This window comes from Hermetia illucens, chromosome 7, assembly GCF_905115235.1.
Source record: "Hermetia illucens chromosome 7, iHerIll2.2.curated.20191125, whole genome shotgun sequence".
NCBI lineage: Eukaryota > Metazoa > Arthropoda > Insecta > Diptera > Stratiomyidae > Hermetia > Hermetia illucens.
Genome location: NC_051855.1, coordinates 14937298 through 14961908, shown reverse-complemented (window position 1 = coordinate 14961908; position 24611 = coordinate 14937298). Strand labels below are relative to the sequence as shown.

General features: G+C 40.7%; 1 protein-coding gene and 1 long non-coding RNA gene across 6 annotated transcripts in view; one reads left to right on the top strand and one right to left on the bottom strand.

Annotated features, from left to right (window-relative positions):
• Positions 1 to 24611, bottom strand: part of LOC119660910 (protein pangolin, isoforms A/H/I/S) — a 160892-nt gene that overhangs the window by 99427 nt on the left and 36854 nt on the right. The window lies entirely within an intron of this gene.
• Positions 23361 to 23912, top strand: LOC119660912. Its single transcript, XR_005250497.1, has 2 exons — positions 23361 to 23652; positions 23762 to 23912. It is a non-coding gene; the product is annotated as an uncharacterized LOC119660912 (long non-coding RNA).

The window sequence follows — 24611 nt, the reverse complement described above, 5'->3', positions numbered from 1 at the left end:
AAAAACCACACACAAAACAAAATAAAAAAAAAAAAAAACAGCAACGAAACGACAATTTCCCTCTACATGAAGGCACACATACTCTACACAATTTACTCAGCTTACTAAATCGCCTTTGATGTTTTACCGCCAGCTTGCGCTTTGTGCTCTAGCCAGCTATATTCGTATATATGTATATATATATATATATTGAAGCGGTGTACGAGCTAGCTAGCATGCTAGCCAGCTTGCGTACACATAGTCACATATAAAACTCTTTTACATCATTCCGCATTATATAAAACTTTTAACGAGATTCCTACACTTTATGATTGCAGATCGGGTGAAGGTGGGTGGGTAGATGGGTGAATAGATATGTTTTTTTCTTTTTTGTGAAGAGAAAAGGAAAGAATTAGATGTATCTATAATGTGAATAGATTAAAGCAGGAAGTCTAGGCCTTAACCATATTGTCTCAGCCCTTCTAGATGCCTAACAGTTGCGCCAATCTTTCTGAAAACAACTTACTAGTCCCAGTTGTTACTAATTGCTTAGCTTACTTTCTCTAATTCTATATTAGCGTCTATATCAAGAGCTTTGTTAATTGCATTATCCAACATTAATAACAGCTAAAACAACAGAATCATAAAACAATGAACTTGATTCGCCATTCGTCCGACATTAGTACGTAGAAGGACTTCCCCCCTCGTTGTGAATTAGATTGTAGTTAAAACTATAAACATGTATGCCTTTTTGCTATCTTTATCTGAATGTTTTGTTTATTTCTTTTGTTTACTTTCTATTCATCGTGTTTATCTCTCCAGCAAGTCACATAAAACTATATATACAGCATCCCTAAGTTATGCGAAGGCGGCTTTACGGTTTCTTACCAGGGCAAAGGGAACTCGTCAGACGCTACCTCACCTCTGACCGAAGTGTTTCGCAGATGTTAAACGCTCCATTATATAATTCACAAAACACGACATGACTACGAATTATATTGAGCGTAAACCCGCCAATACTTTGGACCAAAGCTTGACCTTTTGTTTAAGGATTGAGGGTTCCTAAGCCTGCATCTGTTTGACGTCGGATCGGACCAAACGGGAAGCAATTTACTTCCTCTTTTTTTAGCAGTCATGTCATGTTCTGGGAATTATATAAAGGAACATTTAACTTACCAGAACCTCTGGCTAATGGCATGTGATCTCAAGTTCAATCCTAGGAACCTCACTGAAATCCCAACAACAAACCGCATCCTATAATCCTAGGAATTTCAGCATGAAAACCCGTTTCGAGAGAAAATACCCAACATAAATTGGGAACCACTCCATTGTAGAATTTAAAAATGTTCCCCATTCCATTTCCTATTCCTAACCACGATTCCATCTCAGAAATTTTTCTTGAGCTGTTAATTTCTGTTATTATTATTATTATTATTATAGACGAAGCCAAGTGAAAGGGCGAAAAAATAGATTAAAATTCCATAGTTATAAATTTTGGGCTATTTAAAAGTTTTTCTCCCCACGACATCCTCCCTAAAAGTCACCATGTCCTTGTTTCCAAGGGTATCCCTTCTTATCGTCTTAGAAGTTTATTCTTTTTAAAGAAAAGAAAAGACCCAGCTGAAATTGCTTAGACGTTTAAGGTGAATAAATTTGAACAAGTTGGCCATAGTAAAAAAACGGACGACAAGGACACAAATAAACAAACAAATAAAAGCTTAAAGGATAACAAACTCGGCCATAATATGTGGGTTTTTTTTCCTGTTTACATTTATATATAACTGTTCCTTATATCAAATGAATCGTAAGATAAATTTTCGAGCCCTTAAATTTTTGTTTTTCTTATCACCCCACAATGTCTTCTTACCAAGAGACGTAGGGGGAGGGGTATAACCTCTACGTTTCTTGGCTTCTTGTCCGGAATATCATGGATCCGATCAAGTTGTTTTCCTATTTGTTTGTTGATTTTTTTTTATGTCAAACAAAAGAAAAAGGAAAGTAAGCATTAGCAGTGAAAAAGTTTACGAGGAAATATCTATTTCTATTTTTTCGAATAGTTCGAGGTCGAGTGTTCAAGGAAGGAACTTTTCCAAGGATTATATCCTAGTCGGAAATAGGATTTAGTGAAGAAAGGAAAGGATTACGGTTATGATACCTTTGATAAAAACTTAAAAGTTGCAGCAGAAAAATATTAATCACGACAGGATTTTAAGGGAGTCTTCTAACCTCGTATTTGAATTTTGGCCCCAACATATTTGAACTAGGCCAAACGTGTGGTGGAATTTGCTACCCACTTAACAGTAATGATCTTCAACGAAGGATTTTTATCCATTTTTCAAGTCATGGACGTATTGGAGATTACTTTGTAAGACGAAAAACACATCGACCACTCCGAGTGCAGGGTCAGTGTAAAAAGGCTCCGGATCCAACAGAGAAAGAGAGAGGAAAATGCGGCCAACCTAAAACATTTTCTTAATGAAGAAGAAGAACTCTACGACACATGTGCAAATTTAATAAAAAAAAACGCTCATTATCTTCATTGGTTGCTTTGCAATTAATTCCCAAAAAGAGCCCTGAAATGTACGCTGGACGGTGGAAGACCACCTTAATGGGAGCTCCAGACAACGTCCAGGACCAGGAGCAACATTTTCTTTTAGTGACCCCGACGTGATCGGTCGATCAAAACAACCATCATCGTGTGTATCAAACTCAACACAGAACATCAAGAAGCGAAGTTGTCGCAGTCAACCATGGGGCATTACAGAAGAAGGTAGATCAATTCACTCGCCAACAGGACATGACGGGTCAAGAAGTTCAACGCATCTTCAGAAAGAGGGTTAAAAGACAATGAGACGAAGAGCGGATTCAAGACACCTTCATCTTTATCGCTGAATGTCGGGCAAAACTAGAGTCTAACTTAGCCTCCCCTAGAAGAGCTTCTCCGGCCATCAACTTGTCACACGTGCTTTGTACGAACAAACCTTGATGTTACCACGTGAACTGTAGCCAATGGATACATTACGACTTACTGGAAAGACACTTCCAATCTTTAGAAGCGGTGTGCACTGAGCAGAAAACTACAGCTCAGAATAAACCCACGAACAATCGAACGTTGGCCCTAATATCCACTAAGGACAGTCAAACTCACCAGTGCAAAAACTGGGCCCTATCGCATCTATGCATGCGAAACGTTCCGGAAATTAGCCATCTGGGATCCAATAGTTAAAATCAAAGCCAGATCAACCATTGATGCCATCAAAATGGTTACTGGCTTGGTCGAAAGTGCGATTCATGGAAGGGATTGTACCAGAAAATATTGTGTGGTGGTGACCCTGGATGTCAGGAATACATTCAACTCGACCAATTGGAACCTTATACGAAAGTCTCTGGTGACGATTGGTATTCCCACCTACCTCGCCGCTATTATCGATAGCTACTTGCAAGAGCGGACACTCTGACTTAATACCGATGATGGACCTAAGGAGTGCATTGTCTTCGCGGGTGTCCCACAGGGCTCTGTACTGGACCCACTACTGTGGAACATCTGGTATAATGATGTACTTAACCTTCCGGTTAAGAAGGAGGCCACGCTGGTGGGTTACGCCGACGATATAACACTGGTTATAGTCGCAAAGCATCTAGAAGATGCTGAGTTGTACTCAAGCGAACCAATCAGTGTTGTTAAGGAAAAGACGGAAGCGGTCCTCATCACTAAGCGCCGTAAGAGAAATTACGCCTACATTGGTACCGGGAATCGTATTATCACTTCCAAGCCCTCCATCAAATACTTGGGGGTGATAATAGACGAAAAACTAAATTTTAAGCAGCACATAGAGCATACTTGCAAAAAAGCATCCACCACGAGTATGGTTCTGGCAAGGATGATGCTAAACAAAGGAGGACTACGGCATACTTGCAGGCTGCTCATAGCCAGGGTGGTGAATTCTATCATGCCGTATGCAGTCCCAGTTTGCAGCACAGCGCTGCATGCTTTAGGCAATGCACATAAACTGAGTACCGTTTACAGAAGAACAACTTGAAGGGTGTGTTCTGCCTTCAGGACCGATGATTCAGCGTTCATCATCTCGGGAATGATGCTGATCAACATCCTGACAACCGAAATGATAAACATTTATAACACCAGGTCTATCTCTCCCTGATCACAGGTGAAGAAAAGCCGAAAGGGAGAGATCCATAAGCAAATGACAACAGCGATGGTTTTAGTGGGTAACAATCCCACACTCTGGGGTGCCCCTGGATGCGGACTCAGGACTCTCTGCATCCTCAACAAAAATTCATTTCGGTCTAGTTGAGGTCTGAACATACGACGGATTTCACTTCAATATAATTCGAATTATTGACATGTTCGCGGTTATATATAAATGGAGCGATTACCACCTGTTGCCACTTTCGGTCACGCTGCTCCCAGGGCAGAGGTGAGGCAGCATCTGATGAGTTGCCTCTGCCCTGGAGGAAGCCGCCAGTTATCTATTTTGTCTGTGAGTTGTTATTCAAATATTTTGATCTCATATGACATGCTGGAGTTCGGGTCAGTTAACTGGAGACGTGGGTATGGCACTCATTTAGAAAGGGACGTAATTCTGTAAATGCATAGGTCTCCCTAGAGCTGCAAGTATATCGCATATGGTGCTTATATGAAAATGGTCTACACCTTAAAGGAGAATATGCTGATAAGAAGTCGAGGCAAAAGCAGATGGTATGCTGTGAAGGTAACCAAGAATTAACAGCCGACTTCAAAATAATGAAAAGGAAAGAGATGCCAAAAAATGCATAAATAACAAACAATTCAAGGATATTTATACCCATTAAATTCTGAGGATTGTTAACCCGAGAAAATAACCAACCGAACATAGTAAGAGACATCTTAAAAATGTAGTAAAGTCGTAGCAGCACCAGCACAGAAAAGAAAGACATCAAGAAATTACAATGCTCGCATGTGGATACCACTATCTGCACATACCCCCCATTATTCACCATTTTATATTTATATTTCACTTGTGAATGCACAGGAGAGCATGTATGACAGACGGCCTTTGAATTGTAATTAGTGTATACTTATCAAAATTATCAGTTGCCATAAAGGGAATAATTTATTTGTTCCGGAAAATGACGATGACAACAGCCGACACACCAACTAACCATCTTCTTGTGCAGGGTGATGACAGGCGGTTTGGTATGACCAACAATTGAATGAAAATTATTCCAGACAAGAGACAACAGCTAAGAACAACAAAAAAATATTATTATAGACATTATTTGCTTTGATAATTTTTTAATCAGGACTTAAATGTTCGTCATGCCCTCCCGTAACACAATTTGTCGACCCTTTGTATTCAACGATATAAAATTAGTTGTAAGACGAGTCAAATGGAAACTAGACACCCTCATTTTCAATTGTCTATATAGTTGTATGGATTCGGGACCAGCTCCATATATTTACTCAAGTATGTGTGTGGGTTTTTTTTTAATAAAAAGGGGTTGGACTCGACGATCTATAATGACAAGGTAGGTTGATAAGCAGTGAAGGGTTTGACCGGTCAAATGATAAACAAGTTTGATCTGAAGAAACTGGGTGGTTTCTTTGAGACCTGACAGTATATAATTTACTAATTAAGTTGATTTGTTATAAATTATAAAGTAAAAGGGAAACGGTTAATATGGCGCAAATATGGAATACTCATAGATATTATAACGATTGCATGACGATTGTTTCTGTTTTATATATGCATAGAGTCAAGTAAGCAATACAGGCGACCATGAAAGAAACATTTCAGTCCGGCCATTTACAATAACTTCCTTTTAATTGATGTGATCGAAAAGGGAAATTACAAACAAGGGTAAATCTCTAAATTAAAGAGAGCCCAAAACGCCGCCCAAAATATTATCCATTTTTCAATGGTCCCCGACCAACATAGGGAAGAAAAGCAGAAAAAGATGAAACCGAACCAGAAAAAGTAGAATTTTAAGGTCATTGCTGCTCGGTATCATAACCCATATTTCTGCATGATCCTAGGATGAAACTAATGGGGCTCTTCGCAGTTTCCACTTTCCCACAAAATTTGATGTGAATCGATGCAACCGTTTCTAAGACAAGTGCGTGTGACAGACAAACAGAAAGACAAATATAGGCTACGACTTAGGCAGACGTACGGTGACACGCAGATAGCATCATGCAGACATACATACAGCGTTGAAAAGTACTAATCGAGACCTTTAATTTGATACCCCACACAACTATATTTGGTGGAAAAAATTGTGCACCCCCTTTTGCATGTAGCTCACTGTACGCGTGGGCGTTCGCATTTTCCACTTTCCCACAAAATTTAATCTCAATCGATGCAACCGTTTCTGAGGAAAGTGCGTGTGACAGACAGACAAACATGTGCTACAACTTAGGCAGGCGTAGGGTGACAGATAGCGTCATAAATCTTCCTATGGAAGCGGCGAAAAAGATGATTCCAGTAGGCAAAATACGTATTGGATGGATACGGGAACAGAGTCCAATGCATTAATGCTTCAAGAGCTGGCAGTTTGGCCACATATCGAAAACTTGCACTAGCCCGCAAGGTAGATCCATTCTGTGCCGCAAATATGGAGAACAAGGCCTACAACGAAATGCACAAGTGCGTATTCTGCGTTCTGTTCAGTCAGTCAAAGTCAAATTAAGTTTATCCAAATTAATCTGAATCACTGCCGGGTGGCCCAAGGCCTACTTTCCCAAAGCATATTTGAAAAACATCCGGACGTGCCAAAATAGGAGGAATATGCATAGCAGTTATGCAGCGGCGAGCCTCACATTAAAGGAATTCACGCCAGCAGTAGATGTTGAACCTTTCCACCTTCCAACGCTGAAAAAAAAGACAGACAGACAGACGGACAGACGGACAGACGGACAGACGGACAGACGGACAGACGGACAGACGGACAGACGGACAGACAGACAGGCGGCTTCACTCCAGGCAAATTAGCAACAGATCAGATTTTCTCTGTGCGGCAAGCAATGGAAAAACTGTTGAAGAATGAACATCAGTTGCACCATCTTTTCATCAAATTTAAGGCCGCCTAGGTAAAATTGTACCAGGCTAGGAGAGAATTCGGTATCCCGATGAAATTGATAAGACTGATTAGCTCTGACCCTGACCAATGTGCGAGGCCAGATAAAAGCAGCAGGATCACTCTCGAAACAATTCGACCTCAACAACGGTCTAAGACAAGGGGAGACCCTACCATGCGTCCTCTTTAATCTGGCCGTGGAGAAAGTGATCTATGATACTGAGGTAAATGCGAGGGGTACGACCCTTTTTAAGTCCACCAAACTATTGGCCTATGCTGACGATATCGACATCATGGGAAGAATGACCCGAGACGTACAAACTGCCTTCATCCAGATCGAGCAGGCGGCGCGAGATCTTGGGCTGCACATCAATGAGCGCAAGACAAAATATGGTGGCAACGTGAACATCAAAAACCAACCAACCAACAACATCAAACCGCACTGGTCAAAAGGAAAGAATAAAGATAGGGAGACTACAACCTTGAGACCGTTGATAATTTCTCCTATCTAGGGTCGAAAATCTCAACCGATAACAGCTACGATGACGAATTCCGCACATGGTTGTTGGCAGCCAACAGAAAATTAACTAAGGTGTATCTGTGAAGGACGGGATGGACTGAAGATATTTAAAAAAGGACGAAAACTAGCAGAAACTGCAAACTTTGAAACAGAACTTGGAAATATTCCAGTTAGTACTACCGAAGATAGCGATGTTTTTAAAGGACTAAATTCAAGTTTCAAATCAGGCGAAACGCCCACCGTATATGAAGTCCTTTTTCCTACATATAATATGGACTATTTACTATGAAAATAACTTTGTATCCTGGACTAAAAAACCAAAGAAAACGGACCATAGTGCCATCATCATATATTGACATATCCTCATCGCAGGAGTGTTTGTTTTTCCGTTGCATTCCCGGAAAGATAAGAAAAGGTCGCCAGGATTGGTCAAGGCCAATAAAACCACCGGAAAAAACCCTTGCTATGGTATGTCGTCTGTCTCTCCCCCTTTTGTTCTCATACGAATTTCCCATCGTGACACGACTCCTTTGCCATGAACACAGGATATATCCCTTTGCAATAAGGATTCCATCATCCCTTATGGCGGAAAAGCCATTTTCCTTGTGAATGTAAGAAGTGAGATATAAAAAAGGCACTAGAAGATAGCCCCACCCATTCGTTTCTTCAAGTCGAAAAATCATTGGGTATATGGCATCAACTTGACCCTGACACCCTCCTAAAACTGTTGACCTTTGCGCTCTTCCACTGATACACAGCAAACAACGTGATATCTCGAATATCCTGAATGAAATTTTCTACGGTTTGCAATGAAAAATTGGCGCTCTCTTTCGTTAGTCCTGGTTCTCTTCGTTTTCTACATGTAAAGTTCAATTGTTTCGGAACGCGGCATACAGTAAGTCAGAGTAATATTCGGTCACGGTATTACAGGGAAATAAAGCTTTATTTGTAATTATTTGTCCGTAATGACACAAATAGAAACCTTCACATCAGTACTTCCTATGACAACCCTTTCCTCGGAACTCACTTGTTAATTAACGAGAAAACCAGAGTACGGCAGTAACTGACTAAGGTTTTACTTCATTCCTCCTTTAAATGCTTTCTCAATTGTGTGCAGGCTGCGGTAAGTGGTCTCTCTTGAAGTTTTCTGCGCAAGAAATTCGATGGGCTCTCTATAGGGTTCCAGAGTCTGTTGGGGGCTGGCATTACCTATTCTGCTGCAGATCTCCAACAAGTCGTCCGTGGTTACTTCAGAAATTGTCGTCACATTCAGAGATCTCTGAAATATGTCAGTTCCTCTCTATTACTGGGGACCTGGATAATTTTCAACAAGAAAGTAGAAGGATGACCGGTCTCTCAACCGTCTCATCACGATTCTATAGGCACTCCCCCACGGATTTACATCCGCTTCCGAGCAGAGCTCCTTAAAACATTCCCTCGTGCTTCGCTGGATGGCAATCATGAGGTTTTTGCGAGTTACCTTGTAAACATGCTCCTTTTGTCTCTGATCACTCCTACCTACCGGCTTTCGGGCCATTCGTCTGGCTCGGTGGCAGCCTGATCAAAGGCTGGCTAATTGACTATTCCACCAGTAGTTGGGTCTTCCACTGAGGAATGAGTACCTGCTAGGTATGAACGCGTCACAAGCCTTGGCAATGCATTGTGTGACATGAAGAGCTCTCTTCGCGAGAGGTCTGTGAGGTTGGCCTATCCACACTCCTCATCCAATGCTTTTCCAGATTAGTCTAATGCCCTCCTGGGCTTTAGGTATCCTGTTTCCCTGCCCTGTAGCTCCCTCCTAAGTTCAAAGTCTCCATATAGTGCATGCAAAAGGAGGGTCTCCATTTTTTTTTCATCCAAATATAATCATGCGGGAAATGAAAGGTCTCGATTAGTACTTTTCAAAGCTCCGGTTTGACATTTGATGCACCCAGGGGGAAAATGGAGCTGAAAAGTGGTCATTGTGTCGTCACCCAATCGAAAATTTGGATGCCTGTGTCCTGGAGTTTTCTATTTGTAAAATTTTGCAAAACCAATTATAAATTAAGCGTTATTTCCCTTTCTTTGGTGCATTCCTTCTTGTGTAACGCCGTGATCCAATAATACTGTGACTGACTGTATGTCGCATGTATAGATTGACTAAGAATGCAATCTTGAGGTAGCGAAACAAGTCGGAATACCGGAATCTGGACGCTTCGGATATAAAGGTTTTGTGTTCATCTTGTGTGGCAAACTGTCTATAGACGTTTTTCCCGCTCGTAGACAGCTAAAAATTCAAGATACTTCTGGAAATGTCTTCAAACTTCAACTTCACCGTTGATATGACTTCGCTTTATATGAGTCCTTAATCACCTGTGTTTCACCCAATATTAGATCATTTCCGAAAAGTACTAATTGAGCCTTTTCATTTGATATCCCACATGATCGTATGTTGTGAAAAAAATTGCTGCCCCCTTTCGAAAATATTGGGAGGCCTCCCTTAAATCCAATACAAAAAGATGCAACTTGTTGCACATATTCTGGCCAAATTTCGTGACGATAGCTCTAACGGTTTTAGAGTAAATCCTGTGTGGCAGACGGACAGACAGACAGATAAATAGCCAGACAGACATTGAATCGATTTTAATAAGGCTTTGTTCCACACGAAACCTTGAAAGGATGAAATCAGGATATCGGGGTTGATCTATGGAACAAGAAGACGAGACAAAGGACAGAGAGCAATGAACGACCGAAACTCAACTATAATCAACAAGTGATGGGTCAAAAGAAAAACTTCTGGGAAATTGTTTACTCCTAAATTGCTTAATGAAAAAAATTGAATGTGTCCTGACTCTCGTATTGGAGGTGAAAAACTAAGACCATCTGATACAGGTAGTCTGGTCAAGGACTGGGGATGAATGGAAACATTTACTAAATTGAATGAGAAGTCATTATGTGTCAATGGGAAATACGTAATTTGGATCAAATCAAGTATGACATCCAGATTAATCGTTCAAAGTACTGCTATAAAGGGCAAAAAGTAGATGGGGGTTGAATACTTCTTGCCTTGGTTTTAGTTTTTCCACGGTCTCAAATATGTATCCTTCTCTCTGTGCTGGAAGGGAGTATATATGAAGCTCCCTCCATAATGTTGTTATTTTGATAAGAAGGCCATCCATAGATTAATTGAATGGGATTGGAAAGATTAGATTTTCTTTCTTGCTCAATCCATGTTGGTAGATATTTATTATATTTTATGAGAAACGGTAACAAGAACGATTGGGTTTGATTGAATTATCACTTGACCTTTATCTTAGTCCGAAGATACTGTTGTCATTGATAACCAGGATTCCTAGTTCCTTTTTCTTATTTTATAGGTTGCAGAATTTTAGATTATTGGAAAATTACATTAGAATTTAGTTTGAACAGTTAATCATTCTAGAGAAAGAGGGGATTCTAAATCTGGCGCCCAACGTGGGTGCCGAACATTTCCTAGGTTCAGGAACAAAATTTCCTGTGGTTACTTGAAATAGTGGAAGATAGCCTATTCCGGCTCACAAATTCGTTTTGTTGTGTCGGATAGTTTCTCAATATTGTTCTCGACTAGGATACACGTAGCTTCATCTTTCAAATCTTAGGTTTCACGCCTTTTTCTCCCAAGAAGCAAGTGTTCCTAAGCCAAATTTTCCCATCCCATCTTGTAGAGTAGAGTTTTCCTAACCTTTTCTTATAGTACGAAAGTTGAGTCATTCTGGTGAGTGTGTTGCGTTTTGTTACAAAGGGTAAGGCATAGACCTCACTAGGAAAGTCTCTCTGGTGCCGGTGGAGATGTCTCCAGGCCCTGTAGAGTGTCTTGCCCTGACTTTCGTTTGCAAAGAAGATGGAGCTCGAGCGGTGGAGGAGCCATATGGCAGGGGGTTCCTTGAACTGACAGTTCCCTTCCTCCTCTTCCCTTCCGTTGGTAAAAGGAATTTCTTGATTTGAAGACTCCCCAAGGCGGGAGAGTATAGCCCAAAGTAATGTGGCAAACGGTTCCAGGCTAGCTCTCTGACGATGGGGAGGTGTTTATTTAGTAGTTCGAAGCCGTACCGTTACGGGAGCCCAACACGCTGTGCGTATATACATTCCCCTACCGCACCCCCCAAACAAAAAAAAAAAAAAGATTTCGACGAGGTTACTGTTCCTTCTCTCTCTCTTATGGCGAGGAAAAAGCTGATGGTCTCCTGGTGCTAGTTGGGGAGCGGCGAACTGTAGCGAGGCGCTAGTCTAGGCCGTCCTCAATACTTTGCATGCGATTACCTTTCCGATTCCAGGCAAGGAAGAAAGGTGAAAAGTAAAACGTTTTTACTTCTGTGTGAGGGAATTGGAAACGGGAGGTATGTAGCCCAATACTCTATTTTCGCTTCAAACAACTCAGATTAGATTGCTGCGGATTTCGTCGTGGCTTCATTTTCATCTTCTCATGTTATGTTCATTACAATCTTATTAAAAGAAATCATCCGAGCCCAATTCGGACTAACTCATTGAAAAATCTTATCAAAAACCATTCTAATTAGTATTGTTGACTGGGAAGGCGGTTAAAATCAATCAAATCTTTGCCAAAATTTGTCAAAAAACTGTCAAAATTCATCAAAAATCTAATCACCAACAATCGGAATAACAAAAAAAATTATCAAAAAGTCATTCCTGACCGGAAAAATGCATAAAATTCTAAATCCAAACTAGAAAAAATTTTAAAGCATGAAGATCCCATCAGAACATTTGTGTGATCCACTCGATACTTTCCCTCCACGAAGGTGTGATACATTCCTACTTAACAACTACACCACACTCTCTATGCAATCTTAAATATATGTAAATATTTAAAACTATATATCCATACATAAGGTACAAAATAAAATCTATAATGGATACCATCATTTACGAAAAAAAAGATAAGGTGCGAGGTGCGTGTACTGGGAAATAATGGTTTGCCACTTGATTTCTTTAACAAACGAGCTGTATTACCTCAGTTAAAATAGAAAAAAAAAAAAAACCACACATACATGTATATATATAAAGCAGCAATACATCAGTAACCGGTAAAAGATTAATCTTCTTCTCGAGTGATTGAGAAAAGATTCATGAAAACCAGTTTTCTTGTAATCCTCCTCTATCTTTAAGGAGAGAGATCTGGTTATAAAAATTACACCTATGATTCAACTTCTGTTGATTCGTCTACTTCTTCTTCTTCTTCTTGGGCTTCTTGATTCATCATCCCTTGTGTGCAGGAGTTTGTGTTTTTTTATGTTTGTATGGATGAACCTCCATAGTATATGTATCTGTTAAACTCTAAGCTATCTTTTTTTTTTTCAGTTGGGATCTTTTTCTAATTTTATGTTCTTGAGCACCACACACCATATTCTGCTGAAGAAGAATGTTGTTATTATTGTTGTTGGTGCCTTTTATAAACCATGGTCTGGTATGTTGTGCATGTGTGGAAGACCGAGGTCTCTTTTCTTCTAAGTCTTTTGTTTGTTTTGGAGATTGTTGATCTTAAAGAAGGTTCTTACGCTTGGTTGTTGCTGTTGATGTTCTGATGGGTTTTATGGTTGTGATTTTGTTTCTGTCTTTAGGGTTTCGTTCGTACAGAGTTTTCCTAGGTGAGGTACCGAATCTATTTTAAATTTTTTTTTCTGGTTTATTTGAGAACCGAAACATCAGGCTCACCATGGTTCTAAAACGCTGAGTGATAAAGGAGGTAGGCGTTGTAAAATTATAACCGAGAGATTTTAGTAGGACACGAAAGGAAGATGCAAAAAGGAATATCTTGAAGTACAAATATATAAATCTCTGACTTTCAGCCCAATATCTGACGTATAATTTGATTGATAAATCTAATCTTATTTTGACCTGCATTAGTCAACTAGATTTTTTCCATACGAGCCTCGTTTTCGTGAAGAATCATGAGACAATCTGAAAAGGAGCATCACACAGCATCAAAGCCAAAAACCACGGGGTGAATAAAAACAGAAAAAACTGAAACAGTCTAGCGCGTATCTTGCGCTTGTAAGATGAAACTATGTATCTAAGTACGTATAAGAACCAAGAACCTTCATAGCAGTATGTTAAGTGGATACCTTGTTACCGCAACAACTTTTGATTTTTTGGTGTTTGGGTTTTGTTTTTGAGGTCTCTGTGTATTCTTCTGTTGGAATTGAGTCTCTCTGCTCGCGACCATTCGCTTGTTCTTTTAGCGTCCATTCGTCCGTTCTTTTATTTTCCAATGTATTAAATTTCGGGCTATGTTCGTTTTTTTTTTTCTGGCTTGAAGGATTTGAAATGCCAATAAGCTTCTCGGGAACGTCGTCTACCTTGTTATCTTGTTTTAATTTTGAGAAGACCGGCCAAGGGGAGGAGAGGAAATCGAAAGTAAACAAGCCAGTAGCGATAACATGGAGGCAAAAGGAGGATTTATATGAAGTAAGCTTCGTGTACAATGAGCAAGCAAAATATAAGAATGATGAATTGTTTTGATTGAAGACGACTGAAGAGCTACCAGGAACGCTCTTTCAGCTAGTAGAAGATAGAACTGCAACACCTATATATGTCTTTCACCTAACTGAGTTAAATTTTCCAAGCGAAAATAAATAGATACAAATCTATAATCCAAAATACGGAAGCTTAACACTGCAGATGTAAAAGGCGTTATGGTTTTATAATATCAATTAGAGTCCACGACTATTTCTCATTTACAACTCAGCCACTAGGAGTACTTCATCTAAATAAATGTAGATAACATAACATGCTGGTATGGCGGAGCGAACAACTTGCTTGTCCGACGCACGCAAACGTGAATCGCTACGGCCATGACATTGAAAATTGCTTTTCGGTATCAGAGAGTTGAGCGAATAGGACATCTACACGGTGGACACCAGCAGTACCATCTTAGGCGCAGACTCCCTAGGCCACTATGGGTTGCTGGTAGCTCGGCAAAACAAGTCTCTTACAAACCCCGTAACCTCCAAAAAACATGTCACCTGCTCAACAGTCAGTCTGTCAGACATTTTTGAAGAAGGACCAGATCCTCGCATTCGCAAGCTCCTTCAAAAATAGAGCAACATAACTACTGAAAGGCAGTCTCTTCTAGCCAGCCAAGTACGATGTAAAGCAGCACATCCACACTACTAGTTCCCCTATCTTCTCGAAGATCCACCCCAAAAGCTCGGCTGTTGCCAAGAAAGAATTTGATATACCTTTAAACCAAGGTATTTGCAGACCATCGAATACCTGCTGGTCTTCTCCACTACACATGGTCCTGTCGTTTATCACCACGGCGTACCATCAAATCACTGCCTTTCCTGAAGATATTTCGAAAACGCCAGAACCATTCTGTGAAATGGGAAACGGGTTTATGGCCATGACATTAAAAAATGAAGAGGACACTGCCTATAGGTTCTGTGCAGAGTGTGTCGAAACCTTTATATGCGTCCTGGGACGGTATCTAACTATGTGCAAAGTAGGTCGAGGCACCTGGGAGGCTACTGAATACCAGATGCAAAGTTGAAAGATTTGGAAGTCGGAAATATTCTAAAATTCCTAACGGTTATAGACTTGATTGATATATTATAGTTGTGTATATGTGGGTACCAGTAAAAATAATGATAATAATACTCCTAGCAATCGAGAATGTTTTTCAGCGGTAATCGGCGATTTGTGACTCAAGGGAACCTTCTGCTAATAACTAATCACTACAAAGCATCTACAAATTTCGAAGTCCTTACAAATCACCCTGAATATGGGATCCCTGGAGTTCCCTGCCCTCCATCATGCTCTACCGATTGACGAGTAGGCTTAGTTAACTCAATTGATAGAGCATCCGACTGTTAAGGTCAAGGCTAAGGTCCGAACCTCATATTAGTCGTCATTTGTAGTAACTATGATGGTCAAAAAGTCTTTCCCAATTGACTAAGGTTAATCACGAGAGGAAGGCTATTCTAAAAGCCAGAACCTCTGCTTTAAAATCTCTTCTTCTAGTGATCCATTACATAGCAAATTATTTACGGAATGGCAGCAAGTCCAGTCCTCTCTTTTAAGCTAACTCCAACCATAAATGCAACTTAATGGTACATAAATAGCCCCTTCAGGCCGAATTTACTTGTAACTACAGACGATCTTGTTTTCCTTTCAACATCTCGTCGCTATAATAACCAATAATTGAACAGGATAAGGTAATCATTATCCTTCCTTCTTCACTGTCCATCATCATCAATGTGGTCAACACGGTTATTGTTGTTATTATAATTACTGTCAACGAATGAATAGAAAAAAAAGGACAGAATCATTTGGTGTTCAAGGAAGTATACAGGTGACATGGTCAATCTGGGTGGTAGCAACTTCATTCGTACTTTCTCACTGGTGACAGTCAAGCATGTCATTGGTATTGCCGCTAAGACTATGACCCTCAGATACCTGTAGTTCTCTGTATTAAACCTGCGAGGAATCCAAAAAATCAAAGAAGTCATGTTTGAACAGCCATGTTTTTTCGTGCTCGGCGAAAAGTCACAGCACTACCACTAGCTTTGGTGCCCATCACTCCATTTTTGGATAACTATCTTTTCTTGGAGTGTAAGTTTCCCCTCCCTTAAATCTGGCTGATCTCCTACAAGAGTTGCTTCCTTGGTGAAGCAAGGTAACGTCATCCTACAGCCTGTTTTCGAAGTTTTACAGGGAATTACTCATATTGTGGCTAGTGTGTGGTTGTCAAAATCTAAGTCGCAAGAATCCAAGGGCCGCCCAAGAACCATTTGATAATCACGCCACCCGGATTTAGCTCACGACCACGAGAAGTACCGAACTCATATTGTTATTTCATATCTTCAAGTAACCGATCCCTGTCATCAAAAATTCAAAAAGATAACGAAAACAAAACCTACAACCACAAAACTAAACTAACAAGAAGGTGAAAAATTAAAGACATCTTGTTATCTTTCGTGGTCCATTAGCCTGCATCCGAGAAGACGTGCACATTCAACTGGTTTTGCAAGGGATAAAAAAAAAGGTTTCGATCTGTCGACTGGATAATCTTTAAGGTTCTGTTTCTATTTTCTCTCTTCTTCTCTCTTCGCTCTTCTTGTTCCTTGCATGGGCATGGCACAATTGACTCTGTTATTATAAACCCGGTAGGAAGTGAGGCAGACCTGGGACCTATATTCAAATGTAGGTAATCAATGTGCTAAACCTGCACAAGGATTCAGACTGGAGGTGTTTTAAAATTGGATAACGAATGAAATCGAAAGGAAACTGTTGAGAGTCTCGAATAGCTGAGCTAACTAGATATGCGCAATAAAAACACTGTCCAAAGCTTAACAAGGCACTCAAAGGCTAGCCTCTTTCGAGTATGGATACTAACAAAAAACGCAGGAAACCCATGCACCAAATAATCGGTGATAATGTGCTGTGTATAGCTTGGGGCCTAACAACTCTTCGAAAATGCCCAAGCCAAAAAAAAAAAAACCAATAAGCAATGCTTCCAGCTCAATATATATATATGTACGCATATATGTATAGAAGAAATCACGGAGCTCCCAATTTTCATGGCTCCTAACAAGGCTTTAAATGGATAAAATTCCTGTGGAACGAATAATAACAACAAATAACCCATCAAGAGGCGTTCAAGTTTTCGCAGCAATATCCTCTCTGCTCCGTGCCCACATATATCCATATATGCATGGAAGCTAGGCTTGTATACATCCATAGAAATTCATGAAAAAGGAACAGACATGGAAACCATAAAAAAAAACATATAAACAAAAAAATACAAACCACACAAACTCCGACAACAAGAGTTGTCTTAAAACAAACATGATCTCGATCAGGAGAAGTTTAAGTCTTGTTTTGGAGCATGTGTTTGATAGTGAGAATACACACCATAATTCAACGTATATATACATATGTATATTGGGACAAAGAAGGGAACGATGATGATGATGATGATGATGCACATGCATAGCTTGAACGAAAGCAACAGAGCCCCCTCAAGCTAAATACGATTGGAATCTAATAAGAACCCAACCGTCAAATCATATAAAAAAGATATGAAAGAGAAGAAAAAGAAATGAAAGTAAAATATGTCTAAGAAAATCCTAAATATCCGCGAGAAATTAAAGAGTGCACAAATGGAAATTGATTTGAACAATTATGGTAGCCATAGGTCCCCAGGTGGGTCATGGCACGTCAGCTACCGCCATAGCTATCGGCTCCTGACAATTTGTTTCAACTCCCTCCATGATTTTCCGAGAAGCTTCCACTCCATCTCAGAGGATTTTGAGGTCCAAAGCGGAGTCAACCAGGGTGTCCACTTTGTCACCGAGATTATTCCTTCTTCTTATCAGTGACGGTCTTCATGCTGCCTTGTTCGGAGGAAGTGGAGGAGTTCACTGAACCACAACATTTCCCCCCAACACTTTGACTACCAGGATGACATCTATTTACTCTCTCATGGTCTGGATCACGAAAGAGATGCAGGTATAGTCCAACAGCTACACACCAACAAAACCAAAGTTCTCAGCCGTAGCTATCGACATTAATGGGCAGAGCATCGAAAGCGTTGATCAATTTATATTTCTAGGAAGTGTGGTTTCTGCCGAGGGTGGAACTGAACCTAACCATTAGCAGCGCTAGATCCATTTGCATTGTCTTGTAAAAAAAATTCAAGGTGGCTGTTGTTGATCGTCCTAGAAACATGACACAGAACGACGAAGGGGTGCAAGCTTCTCAGGAGGTCCTGGAGAGAGCTGAAGCATAGTTTGGCAAACGCTTCAATGATGGAGCGTAGACGTGCCTCACTCAAGGTGAACTAGTAATTATATGTCCCATAGAAGGTAAAAAATCAGGTCGGTCTTAAATGGATTATACTAAAGAAAAATACAGGCGGACCAATTTCAGGCTGTATTATTGGGAAGAAGCCCAGATTGCTAGTCTAGAAAGGGCCTCTTGAACTGCCCATCAATAAAACATTTGGCCAAGTGCCAGCTCCAATTAAAAATGAAGAACCGAAATCTGGTATTGAACAAGAGCATCAATAGCTATCCTTTTGATTCGTCTGATGAATTAGAAGCTAGCTGGATGGAGAGTCAATTGAACCCTATCACACATTATCCGACTTCTTCAGTGAGAACTCTTTTTCAAAATGAGCCTGTCCAACCGACTAATGCAAGCGTGAGCACAAGAAGGAAGGAAGAGGAGTTGATTCTACTCAAACATTTCCCCGGGAACCTAGGGTAGAGATTTCAATAGTATTCGAGTGATCGTTCAAATTCTAGGGAAGAGGTCACACTACTTTCAGCCAGGTCCCGGATTTTCAAGAGAATAAATGGTTTTACATGATAACCCTGCAATTATATCCTTTCTTCCATCTTGAATATTCAAAATATGCACTAAAGAGTTATTATATAATTCAAAAATTTATAATATACTTGGAAAAATTTTAAACAAAAGCATCCTTAATGGGAATGCCATTATATTTAACGCGAGGATTATTACTCCCATCAACATTAAAATATTCTTGAGATGATAATACCTCAACTATCTCTTGACGGGCTTCTACATTTATCCATACTTCATATCCTTATTTTCTCAGTACAGTACTGTTGACAAGGATATAAAAGTATGGGATACAATGTGCTGAGTGACGAGATGATGGAATGAAAAACGTAATGGCCTTATAACCTGAAATAAGTGATGCAACTAAAAAACGGTCTTCCTTCGCTCCCTCCTAGTGCATAAACCTACATGCATGGAAATTATCCGTTTCAATTCCATTACATCCGAAACAATAAATAGTTGATGGATATGTTATGTGAAGAGTAGGAAAAAATAACTTGATCCTTGTTTTGATTTACATTTTCGGGCAATTAAAAATATTTAATGAGAAGGATACCCACGTCAACGTTTTTCGACACCCACGCTGTGAAGGAAGCATTCCTGACATCACTGTTGTGTCGGTGGAGGGACATTGTTCCCCAGACATCCTGTACGGGTTGATGTCAACAGCGCGGAAAGCGTCGAAGATTGCCTCCTTTTCGCAATCAGAGAGCTCGAAGAAGCGGTTCTCACTATGAAAAACAAGAAGGCGCCAGGCCCTGATAACATCCCTGGCGAAGTTTACAAAATGGTGTTCCACCAATGGTCAGAATTGCTGCTTGAGGCGTTCAACGCTTGCTTGAAGGAGGACATTTTTCTTTGTCACTGGAAAGTGACCAGATTTGCGCTGATCAGCAAGGGTAAAGGAGACCTGGAGCTCCAGTCTGCATACCGATCGCTGTGTGTACTCGACACGTCCGGGAAAGTGCTCGAGAAGCTCATCACGACTCACTGAAGCGATCCGCGCTACCGGGGGATTATTCCCAAGGCAGTTCGGGTTCAAACCAGGGAGATCCACAGTGGATGATATTATGGAGGTCATAGATGCTGTTGAGATGCCTTCAATTTCGTAAGATGGACAGATATGCTAGACACACTGGCAAACTCATTCCACGAGGCAAGTTATCTCTTGCGAATGTTGAGGGATTATCTGAAAGACCGCTCACTGCTATATGAGACGGTAGAGGACCAAAGGAGGATGGAAATTTAGGTCGGGAGTAGCATCCATCCTAGGGCCGGACCTCTGGAACGCTTCCTACGATAGTCTGCTGAGACTCCATATGACCGAAGAGTCGCGCCTGGTCGGTTATGCAGACGACGTTGTAGCACTTGTTGCCGGACGCACTGTTGAACAGGCGCAAAGCAGATTTGGCATATTGATGCGATGCGGGTAACACACGGTGAGATGGATTACTTCCTTACCCAATTTCTAAGCGAGTATGGAAGTTTTGAGCCTTATCTGCACAGGATTGGGAATACGTGATCTCCTGATTGAGTGGACGACGCTGAACACACCTATTTCTCTTGCAAGAGGTGGGACGGCTTTCGTCAGTAGCTTTATGCAGGCACATGGGACCAGACAAGATTGTTAGAGAGATGCTGAAGAGCGCTGGCAGCTGGAATCGTGTTGCGCATTATGTTCGGGCTCTTCTTAGTGCGAAGAAGGATCGGATAGTAAAGAGTTCTCCCTTCCTCCCCTCCCCTTCCGTTCGTGAAAGAGATTTCCTGACTTGAAGGCTCACAAAGCCGGGAGAGCTAGCTCGGAGTAATGTGTCAAACGGTTCCAGGCTAGTTCTCTGACGACAGGGCAGTTTTTAGTAGGTAGTTCGACAGCGTACTGTTGCAGGAGTCTAACACTCTGTGCCTAAACGCATTTACCTACTCTACTCCAAGAAAAAAACTATATGTCAGGCTACTAGTTACGTCGGATATTTCCATAGGTTAGCATTATATACTTCCTGTTTTTTTTTTTTGGGGTCGAGTAGGTGAATGCATTTACGCACACAGTGTTGGACTCCCGATTCGGTATGTCGTCGGACTACCAACTAAACACCTCCCCATCGTCAGAAAGCTAGTCTGGAACCGTTTGTCACATTACTTCGGGCTAGTCTCCGAACTCTCCCGCTTTGCGGAGCCTTCAAATCAGGAATTCCTTTCACCAACGGGAGGGGAGAGGAGAAAGGGAACTGTCAGTTCAAGGAACCCCCTGCCATCCGGCTCCTCCACCGGTCGAGTTTTATCTTTTTAGCAACGAGAAGGGCCCGAACGTAATGGGCAACGCGGTTCCACCTGTCAGCAGTCCTCAGCATCTCTTCGACAATGTTGTCTGGAGGGAGATCCCCTGTGTTTAAATAGAGGTGCTGACGAACCCCATCCCACCTTCCACAAGAAAAAAAAGTGTGGTGGGCGACGTCCACAACTCCATTGCAAAACACACAATCCGGAGAACGCGCCTTTCCAATCTTGTGCAGGTAAAACTGAAAACCTCCATGCCCACTTAAAAATTGGGTAAGGAAATAGTCAGTTTCACCATGCTTCCGATTCAGTCACGCACCTAAGTTGCCGATGAGCTGCGCAGTCCATCTGATTCTAGTTTCATTTTGCCAAGAGAGCTGCCACTCGTCTAGAGTGTGTTGCCGCCCCTTGGCTCATCTCCCTTGCGCTTGTATATGGCCTGACGCTTCCCAGCAAAAAGAGCAACGGGGATAACTCCCGTGATCACCATCACGGCCGGTTCGGAGAGAGTGCGGTACGCAGACGGCACCCGTAAAGTTCTCCGTCTCTGTACTTTCGCAAGGCGTTTACGATATACCTCCTTTTTAAGAGGCCCAGCCCATACCTCTGCGCCGTAGAGCAGGACAGACTACTCTGAGCTCATCAGGAGACGTCGCCTACTAGACGTAGGACCCCCAATGTTTGCCATTAGTCTACTTGACGCCGAAATTCCACCCGCAGCCTTGTTCGCTGCTGCTTGGATTTGCTCAGAAAAGCTCATCTTTGAGTCAATAGTCAACCCGAGGTATTTTAACGCTGATTTTGACTTCATGATCGACTCGCCGAATGGTATGGGACACAGGGTCGGAATTCTCTTTTTAGTCAGGATGACTACTTCTTCGCATCAATATGCCGAGTCTGCTTTGCGCCTGTTCGACAGTGCGTCCAGCAACAAGCGCTGCGACATCATCTACGTAGCCGACCAGTCGCGACTCTTCTGGCATGTCGAGTTTAAGCAGACTGTCGTAGGTAGCGTTCCAGAGGTCCGGCCCTAGGATGGATCCCTGTGCTACCCCCGACGTGACCTCCATCCTTTGACCCTTTAGTGTTTCATAGAGCAGGGAGCGGTTACTCAGATAGTCCCTCAAAATCCATAAGAGATAGTTCGGCAAGTCTAGTGTGCCTAGAATGTTTTTTCATCTTGCGGAATTGAAGGCGTTTCTGACGTCAAACGTTATGAGGAGCACCACCCGTCGAGTTCGGCGGCTATGTGCCACTGCTCGTCGAACGGCCTCCACGACTTGCATGACAGCATCAATTCTCGATCTCCCTGCCCTAAAACCAAACTGCCGCTGCTCCTTAAAGCGTGACTTTATGTATATATATATATTTTATACTTAATATATATTTATTTTTCTTTATTTAATAAATAAATCTGAAATATGAATTCTGAACAAGAAAAAAGGAAACTCTAAAACCGTTCGTATCTAAAAGCAAATCTACTGGTTGTTGATTTTTTTTTGAATAAGATTCAGCAAGTCAAAACAGTTTAGCATAATGATAAAAACCTCAGAAGAGTATCATTTTTCATTTTTCCACTAAACTTGATCAAATGTCAAATATCAAACACGTGTAGATAAATTTTCGGATATACAGATACAATTTATATCATGTGAGTATTCAAATTTCAACGTTCAAAATGATGATTTTGAATGATTTGATTTTTTTTAAGGACCATTTTGTTTATTCCTTGATTTATGAGATACTTTTGGATCGATTATAGTTTGAAAATAGCCAACCAAATGATGAAATCTATTTTCTTTAATTGTTATTATTAGTATCTATCCAAAAAGAAAATGAATGGATGAGAATCAATGCATGGGAATGAAGGATTAAATACAACAAAGAATGTGCTTGATAATCATGGTCCTGCTTCCATGCTGCTGAAATTATGACGATGTTGATGATGATCATGATGATAATGATGATTAGCACAAGAACACTGAACAAGGTGAAGATGAATATTCCATACAATCACCATACCTTCAGATAAATACATCTACATGGAAAGACAAAAATCAGATTTAACACCGTCATAAGAAAACTTGATGCCCCCAAACCACACGTTATGGACCCCAACTGTAAGAGATGTATGTAAGCAAAACTATCTTGTATTTTGTATTTTCTTAAGGGAACCGGTTAGTTGGTTGGTTAAGTTTTGAAAAAGTTGTGGTCTCAACACAGATCTGCTTTTTTTCTGTATTATTTTTATTTCATCTTCTATTTTTTCCAGTTTCTTTTTTCTTGGAGTTGGTTCTTAACAGCCAAAGATGTAGAAAAAGAATCCTGAGGGCTCTTGTTTTATCTTTTTTTGTTTTTTTTTTTATTTTATCTTTTTTTTATCCGATCAGAGTTTGCTGATAGTATTAGTGTGGAAGTGAAACATGGACGACAGAACAAACGAGGTGTTAGATGTATAAAAGGTATGATGATAAATGTGCTAATCAAGATGATTACGGGTTGTTTAAATCTCTTCAATTTGATGGTTTTTTTTTTTTGATTTTGGATAGTTTTGTTTTTGTTTTGTTGTAGTTCTTGCACACCATACAGAGCCGTGTCCATTTAGGAGCGTTGAGGGAGCCATGTCAAGATGAAATAGAAAACGAGGAAAATGAAAAAAATATATATACAAAAGCATCAAATTATAAGTAATATAAAAAAATAAAGATAAGATATAGAACAAGGATGTGAAGCAAGATCAAGAAGCAAGTTCGATAGTTGGTTGATTTTTTTCTTCCCCTACCTAAACTGATACTGATCAGTTTGTGGGGGCATATCTGGCGAGAGATGAATTTTTTTTGGTATTCTATACTGACAAAAAAACTCAGAATAAAATTTGCCAAACTTCATGAGTCTTCCTCCCCCACAGGTGCTACCACAATAAACCATCAAATCCATCTAACCTCCCTCACGATCCAGCCATACCGAACTACATGCTAATTAGCGAAACTCAACCGATAAGAATAATAGTCATGAAAATGATAACGAATAAAAAATGCTTCAACTGAAAAGAGGGGCCCTGCTTACAATATAATCGCCCGGAGCCTATGGAATCATCTCTCCTCGAGTCCAATCACGCCGGGCCCTCACAATATGTCGGGAATCGTTTCCGAAATAGGGAGTGCCATAGTATATGGACATGAAGATCTCTCCTAAATGCTCATTAGCATGATGAGTGTGAAGAAAATAGGGAGGACGCAAAATAAGATGATTGCTTAAATGTGGAATGGTGCTTATTCAAAAATTGCCTTGTCCAACAACAATAACAAGCTCAGTAAGGTGCCTGAGTTGAATGAGGTTCAGATGAAGAGAGGTCTCAGAATGATCCATGTTGAGTTGTGAAATCAAATACAGAATGTACTTCGAACTCAATATGCAGACG